We start from the raw sequence: 7,115 nt of genomic DNA, 5'->3' as shown, positions 1-7,115 counted from the left end.
AGTGTAAACAAATCAACATGGCAAAAAAGATAGGTCTTCCGGCAAAAGAACAAGAATTAGAAAAATGCTCCAGTTCAAAGACTGAAGGTATTGCAAGGAAAAAAGAAGCACTCAGATTCCTCTGTAGGATTTTGGATTCCATGATTTATCCAGGAATATACACAATCATTCTCATCAATTCCTGTTAAACACTGGTGCTCATAGTTGTTTCTTAAATGCTACCCATGTTGCTCCTGTTCATCCTTGGAGGAGATATAACCTGTATGCTGCAGGTATCAAGTAGCACACAGATTTTCCTTGACTCCTTACATAAGGGTCACCACTATCTGTGACCCATTAGCTGAAAACACTAGTTTTTGCTTCTGTGTGATTCTAGCCTTGCAGATTTACTTGGGAGAGATGTTGCAAATTTAATTGTAATATTGAATGTACACTGCAAGGACAATGACTTGAGGTCCCATGGGTCTATCCATAGCCGATATATCTGCTCTGGATATGTTTATTGCCTCCTCCATTGGGGGGAACACATAACTTCCACAAGGATTTTGATTGTGTACTTGACATCCCCAGGTTAAAAATCCCATTGACATAGGTAAAAGAATCAGAGCACAACCTAGAAATGAGGAGTCAAAAAAAAAAAAATATCACCAAACCTTCCCAAAAAACTTATGAGGTGGCTACAAAAGCCTTTTAAATAAGTCATCATATACCCTCCACTGGTGCTAATACCATACTTGTACTGCCAGGAAAGGCACCAAATGAAGGAAGATACTAATTTGTTCAAGACCTTAGGGTCATCAACGAAATTGATTTTTCTTCTTCCTCATAGGGCCTCACCCAAATTCTTAACTATTATCAATCTTCTAAAGCTACTTGCTGTGCTCTACTGAATATTTTATCTCATTTCTCAGTGTGCCTCTGGATCAGAGGGTTAATCCATTTCCCTCTCTCCAGAACAGTACAATGGTTTTCCTGGACAATCATGGCCTAGAGTTCACTGAAAGCCCCTAAATCCTAATCAAGGCCTAAATACTGTTTCCCTTGTCATTCAGTTCTTTTAATTTTTTTGAAGATTTTCTGTTTATCCATGAGAGAGAGAGAGAGAGAGAGGCAGAGACATAGGCAAAAGGAGGGGCTGGGTCCACATAGGGAGCATGATGTGGGACCCTGTGATCATGAACTGAGCCGAAGACAGATGCTCAACTACTGAGCCACTCTGGTGTTCTTGTAATTCCTTTCTTATACAATAAATGGATGATTTTCCACTTTGTTCAGAGAAAAAAAATAAAAGGATCCACATATTTGCTCCCAAATATTGCATAAAGAATATAGAAATTCAAAGGAAATTACAGTTTTGCAGAGTAATCTAATTATTCATGATATAACTTATTTAAAGAAGGGAAATTATTTTCATCTGCCATTAAAATAGGCAAAATTTTCAGAAACCTGTGAGATCCCTTAGTGTAAATAGACACTAGTAAGCGGGACTATCCAGTGCATTCCCTTCGGCATATACTGGTTCTTCCACTGTAAGTTAGGAGCTGAAAGATCCACAAGTCTAAGAATTTCATAACCCATACTAGAGGCACTACCTTACTATATGCAGATATGTAACATCTTAAAGAATCCTTAGGATATTACCCAAATTTTTACCATCAAGATAAGTCAAATATTCCTCCAATAGTCCTAGTAGCCTCTTCCTCCATTCAATAGGAAATGTTTCTGAAGGAAGAGCCAAATATGAAAAACTGCCCTGAGACATCACTGAAAGGGAACTTATCGGGCCTTTTTAAAACCATAGCAATGAATCTCTAGGATGTTCAACCTTTAAATTAAAAAAAAATTCAGAATTGGAAACAAGAAGGCTCTCAAACAGCCTCCTCAGAGATCTTCTGGAAGCAGTCAGTCTTAAGACAGTTGCTACAATACTTTCAAAACACAAATGATGATAGGCAGTGGGCAACTTCCACCTAAGATAATGGGCCAAGTTTCTCATCTAAGTCTTTCTCCATTTTCTATCCACTCAGTTAAAATAATTCTTTTTTTTAAATTTATGATAGTCATACAGAGAGGGAGAGAGAGAGAGAGGCAGAGACACAGGCAGAGGGAGAAGCAGGCTCCATGCACCGGGAGCCTGATGTGGGATTTGATCCCGGGTCTCCAGAATCACGCCCTGGGCCAAAGGCAGGCGCCAAACCGCTGTGCCACCCAGGGATCCCAGTTAAAATAATTCTTATTTTCCACAGACCTCCTGTAGTTCTTCACCCATAATGACCCCTCTCACCCCTTCTCTTCTTCTATACATTTTTAAAATTTTTATTTATTTATAATAGTCACACACACACAGAGGCAGAGACATAGGCAGGTTTCAATAAATATAAGTGCCAATCATAGGTGGCACACTTGAAACTAATGTAACCTTGTAGGTCTTCTTGACTGGATTTCAATGCAGAAATGTGTACACCAGAGTGGTTCCTTTGTTTGAGTGTTTCGCTTGGCTCGGGTCATGATCCCAGGGTCCTGGGATACATAATATTTTGAATATGTCAAAACACACACTAATATACAACAAAGAGCAGCCGTTAATATAAGTGCTTGATTTCAATGTTAATAATATGTATACATTGTTTTGTACTTTGTGATAAATATTTCACTCTGATGTAGGTGTGAATAATTTTGGAAATTATATGCCAAAAGGTAGAGTGATAGGGAAATTTTCATATTATATGCTGCATTGTGATATCAGCCTAATTCTAATGTCAGTAATAAGGTCTATTTATTAAAACATAATAAGAATTTTATTTGCTAATAGCAAGGACGAATATATCCAAAAGTTAGCTTCTCAACATCTACAATTTAATCAGACCAAATGAAAGTTCTCAATGTGTTTTACTGTTTTGTTTATGAACTAATGACTGACCATTTAAATTAAGATTTTTCACACATGGGGAGTTGATGTAGAGGTGGTGTCTCCTTGTGGCAAAGCTACCTATTTCCCGTGTTGAGATCCTGAGACTATGAATCATAACCCATACTAGAGGCACTACCTTGCCTCTATCTAGTATGAAAGGTTCATTTTCATTAGAGTGGTATGATCCAAATGCTTCACTTTTTTGATGTTATGAGCTTTTATTTTACCCAGCGGATGGATCTCTTGAAATACATGATGTAAAGAATCACCACACCTTTTTATTATTATTTTTTCACCACACTTTTTTAAAGCGAACTAAATATGATGGTCTTCACTTGGAAGATTTACTTATAGGCAACAAAGTGAATGTCTTTTCTCAACAATTGGTGCTAATTGATTATGGGGATCAATATACAGCTCACCAACTGGGCAGTAGGAAAGAAAAAAACATTAGCTCTGGTTAAACCAGATGCAGTATCAAAAACTGGAGAAATAATTGAAATGATAAAGCTGGATTTACTATAACTAAACTCAAAATGATGATGCTTTCAAGGAAAGAAGCAACAGATTTTCATATAGATCATCAAAGTCCTTTTTAAATGAACTTATCCATATTTTTACAAGAGGTCCTACTATCGCCATGGAGATTTTAAGAGATGATGCTATATGTGAGTGGAAAAGGCTACTTGGACCTGCGAACTCTGGTATGGAATGTACAGATGCTCCTGGAAGCCTGAGGGCCCTCTTTGGAACAGATGGCATAAGAAATGCAGCTCACGGTCCTGAATTTTTTGCTTCTGCTGCCAGAGAAATGGAGTTATTTTCTCCTTGAAGTGGAATTTGTGGACCAGCAAACACCGCTAAATATACCAATTGTACCTGTTGCATTATTAAGCTCCATGCCATCAGTGAAGGACTGCTAGGAAAGATCTTTATGGCTATCCGGGATGCAGGTTTTGAAATCTCAGCAATGCAGATGTTCAACATGGATCAAGTTAATGTTGAGGAGTTTTATGAAATTTATAAAAGAGTGGTATCTGAGTATAACGAGATGGTGACAGAAATGTATTCTGGCCCTTGTGTAGCAATGGAGATTCAACAAAATAATCCTACAAAGACATTTCAAGAATTCTGTGGACCTGCTGGTCCTGAAATTGCCTGGCATTTATGCCCTGGAACCCTCAGAGCAATCTTTTGTAAAACTAAGATCCAGAATGCTGTTCACCGTACTGATCTACCAGACAATGGCCTCTTACAGTTTCAGTATTTCTTCAAGATCTTCGATAACTAGCAGTACAGAAAGCAAAGAAGTTACAAGCTGTGGCATTCAGATGAGAGTGAATCACGCACATGAGGATCTGTTCATTCTTTTATTGTCCATTGTTTTAACCTGACTGAATACAAGATCAACAAGAGCACTGTGGCTATTATTATATATGTTACAATATGGATTTTGCACTGTAGACAGCATTTAACACCAGTCTATGGGGTACTGCATTGCTTTTCATAAAGTCCAAAATAAAGATTTATTTTCAAACAACAAAAAAAGATTTTTCATACAAGAAACATTAAGAATATGGCTTAGTGTATTAATTTTTGGTATGGCACACTGAGAAAATTAATTTTTTTTGAGAGAGAGAGAGAGTAAAAGAGAAAGTGTGAGATGGAGATGGGCAGAAGGAAAGGAAGAGATAATACTAAGCAGACTCCATGCTAAATATAGGCAAATCTGAGGAACTTGAGGTCATGACCAGAGGTGAAACCAAGAAGCAGAATCTAACCTGGGTAACTGAATGTTACCCCTAGATCAATATTTCTTGAATCAATTTAATGAATGAATTTGTTACCTTCCATGGACTTCTTTGATGGGTGAATTCTCGCTTTCTGCAAATGTGAAATATTGTCACCCACTTTTCAGTCCAGGTGTAACCAGTTGGTTTCATAGTTTTTAGTTTGGCTTTTTGACTGTAGATCCTGGGAAATGAATGACCATAGAAAGAGCTGTTGACCTCTTGCTGTTAGAAGACGATAGAAAATGAGTGATAGCATTATCAGAGTTCAAACTTTTGATCCCATTACACATCACTTTGAGGCAGAGTGCTCTCAAGAAAGGCCATATTCTTAAAGTAGCAGTAGTGTATTCTTAAAATAGGCAGCAGAGAATATAAACTGAAAAAGTCACAATGAAAAACAACTTGGAGTCCCATCCGATATTTAAAAACATCTTTCATATAGTCTAGCAATCTGAGTTTTGGCAAATAGGTCGCAAAATGTTGAAATCTGAATTTCACAGAGATATCTGTGCATTATCTACAGCCCCATTCACAACACCCAAGGAAGAAGAAACGACTTCACATCATTGAAAATGATAAAAAATAGTCTATCTCTACAATGAAATAGTATCCCACGTCAAGAGGAAGGGCATCTCAACAATTGTGATGACATGCATGGCTCTGGCAGCTACTATGTTAAGAGAAATAAGCAGGCAGTGTAAGACAAATACTGCATCATGGCACTTATATGTGAAACTTAGAATAGGCAGCACACACATCATCATAGAATAGAATAGGACCTAGAAGGAGGGAGAAAGAGGGAAATGTTGCAGGTATGGTACAAATTGACACAATGATACAAATACAATGTGTTCTGGAATTTTATCTGCAACCAAGGGCCTGTTATATGTAACACTGTATTATACACTTGAAAATCAGGAAGATGTTAGATGATGTCAAATGCACTTACTGTCAAAGAACAAGGAAATCGCTAGCAGACCCTGTGTAGAGACATACCTTTCTTTAGGTGAAGCAATATAGAAATACAGATCAAAGTGTCTTTGATAGCTGAAAGCATGGTGTTGATGACTTGCCAAGAGTTATAATATAATGAGGAAGGGGTCTAAGACAGGACTGCAGTTGGTACCCTGTGGAGAGACATCCCTGAACACCTGAAATATTCCAAGTGTCCCAGAGATCATGCTCTGTACCCCTGAACCAAGGGCTGCCTCAGTCTCTCTCAAATCCTCCTGCTCTATGTTCTCTATGTAAGATATTTCATAACCTAGGGGACTGCCTGATCCAAGAGTAAATTTCACATTCTAACTCAGTCATCCACATCCTGGTTTCAATCCCTGACCCAAAACACAAAGCAGTTGCCCCAAGTCAAACTATGGAATGGAAACGGGAACCCTGGCTGTTGTCCTCTTCCCCCAGCATTCATACTGCCAGGTGTCTCACACAGAGCCATTCTGGACACCTGTGGATCACCCTTAATTACAAGTGCACTGCTCCCAGGCTGACTCAGAACCTTCCAAGCTTAGTGTTCAATGAGGGCTCTGCAAAGAAGGATCTTCCCTTCAACTGATCAAACATGTTAAATAGTTCTTATGAATTAACAATCTTCAAGCATGTGTTAGTCCTCATGGTGAATGTGTTATCAGACATATTACCCCATGAGTCTCATAATTTTTTTCCATAAGAAGACTACATGCCTAATATAAACTGGACATATGACTCTAGATCGAGTCGCATTCACCACCAATGCCAGCCAGGCACTCTCCACTCTGCTTTAAATTCTTAATATATTTGTCCCATGTCCTGAACTCAGACCACTCAGCCAGCCAGGCACTCTCCACTCTGCTTTAAATTCTTAATATATTTGTCCCATGTCCTGAACTCAGACCATGCCATGACACTGATTGACCAGGCACTGATCAGCTCTGTCTCAGCTGTACAAGTGAGTAGCAATAGGGGGTGTGGTGGATAACAAGCTAACCATAAACTGGTCGTTGAGTCTGATCTTTCATTGTTCCAGGGGTAGATCACATAATTTCACCATTATTAGCACTCACCACAAAGACAATGTCCTCAATTACCAAGAAAGCAATTCCACAATTCCTCTTTTTTTAATAATAAATTTGTTTTATATTGGTGTTCAGTTTGCCAACATACAGAATAACACCCAGTGCTCATCCCATCAAGTGCCCCGCTCAGTGCCGGTCACCCAGTCACCACCACCCTCACTCTCCTTCTCTTCCACCACCCATAGTTCATTCCCCAGAGTTAGGAGTCTTCATGTTCTGTTTCCCTTTCTGATATATTCAACCCATTACTTCTCCCGTCCTTTCTATTCCCGTTCACTATTATTTATATTCCCCAAATGAATGAGAAAATATAATGTTTGTACTTCTCTGATTGACTTATTTCAC

General features: G+C 38.6%; 1 pseudogene; it reads left to right on the top strand.

Moving 5' to 3' along the window:
* Window positions 1–224: 224 nt before the first annotated feature.
* Window positions 225–4,327, top strand: LOC140629052 (nucleoside diphosphate kinase homolog 7 pseudogene; annotated as a pseudogene).
* Window positions 4,328–7,115: the final 2,788 nt, after the last annotated feature.

Source organism: Canis lupus, chromosome Y (assembly GCF_048164855.1).
Source record: "Canis lupus baileyi chromosome Y, mCanLup2.hap1, whole genome shotgun sequence".
Classification (NCBI taxonomy): Eukaryota; Metazoa; Chordata; class Mammalia; order Carnivora; family Canidae; genus Canis; species Canis lupus.
This window is presented reverse-complemented; position numbering and strand designations above follow the sequence as displayed.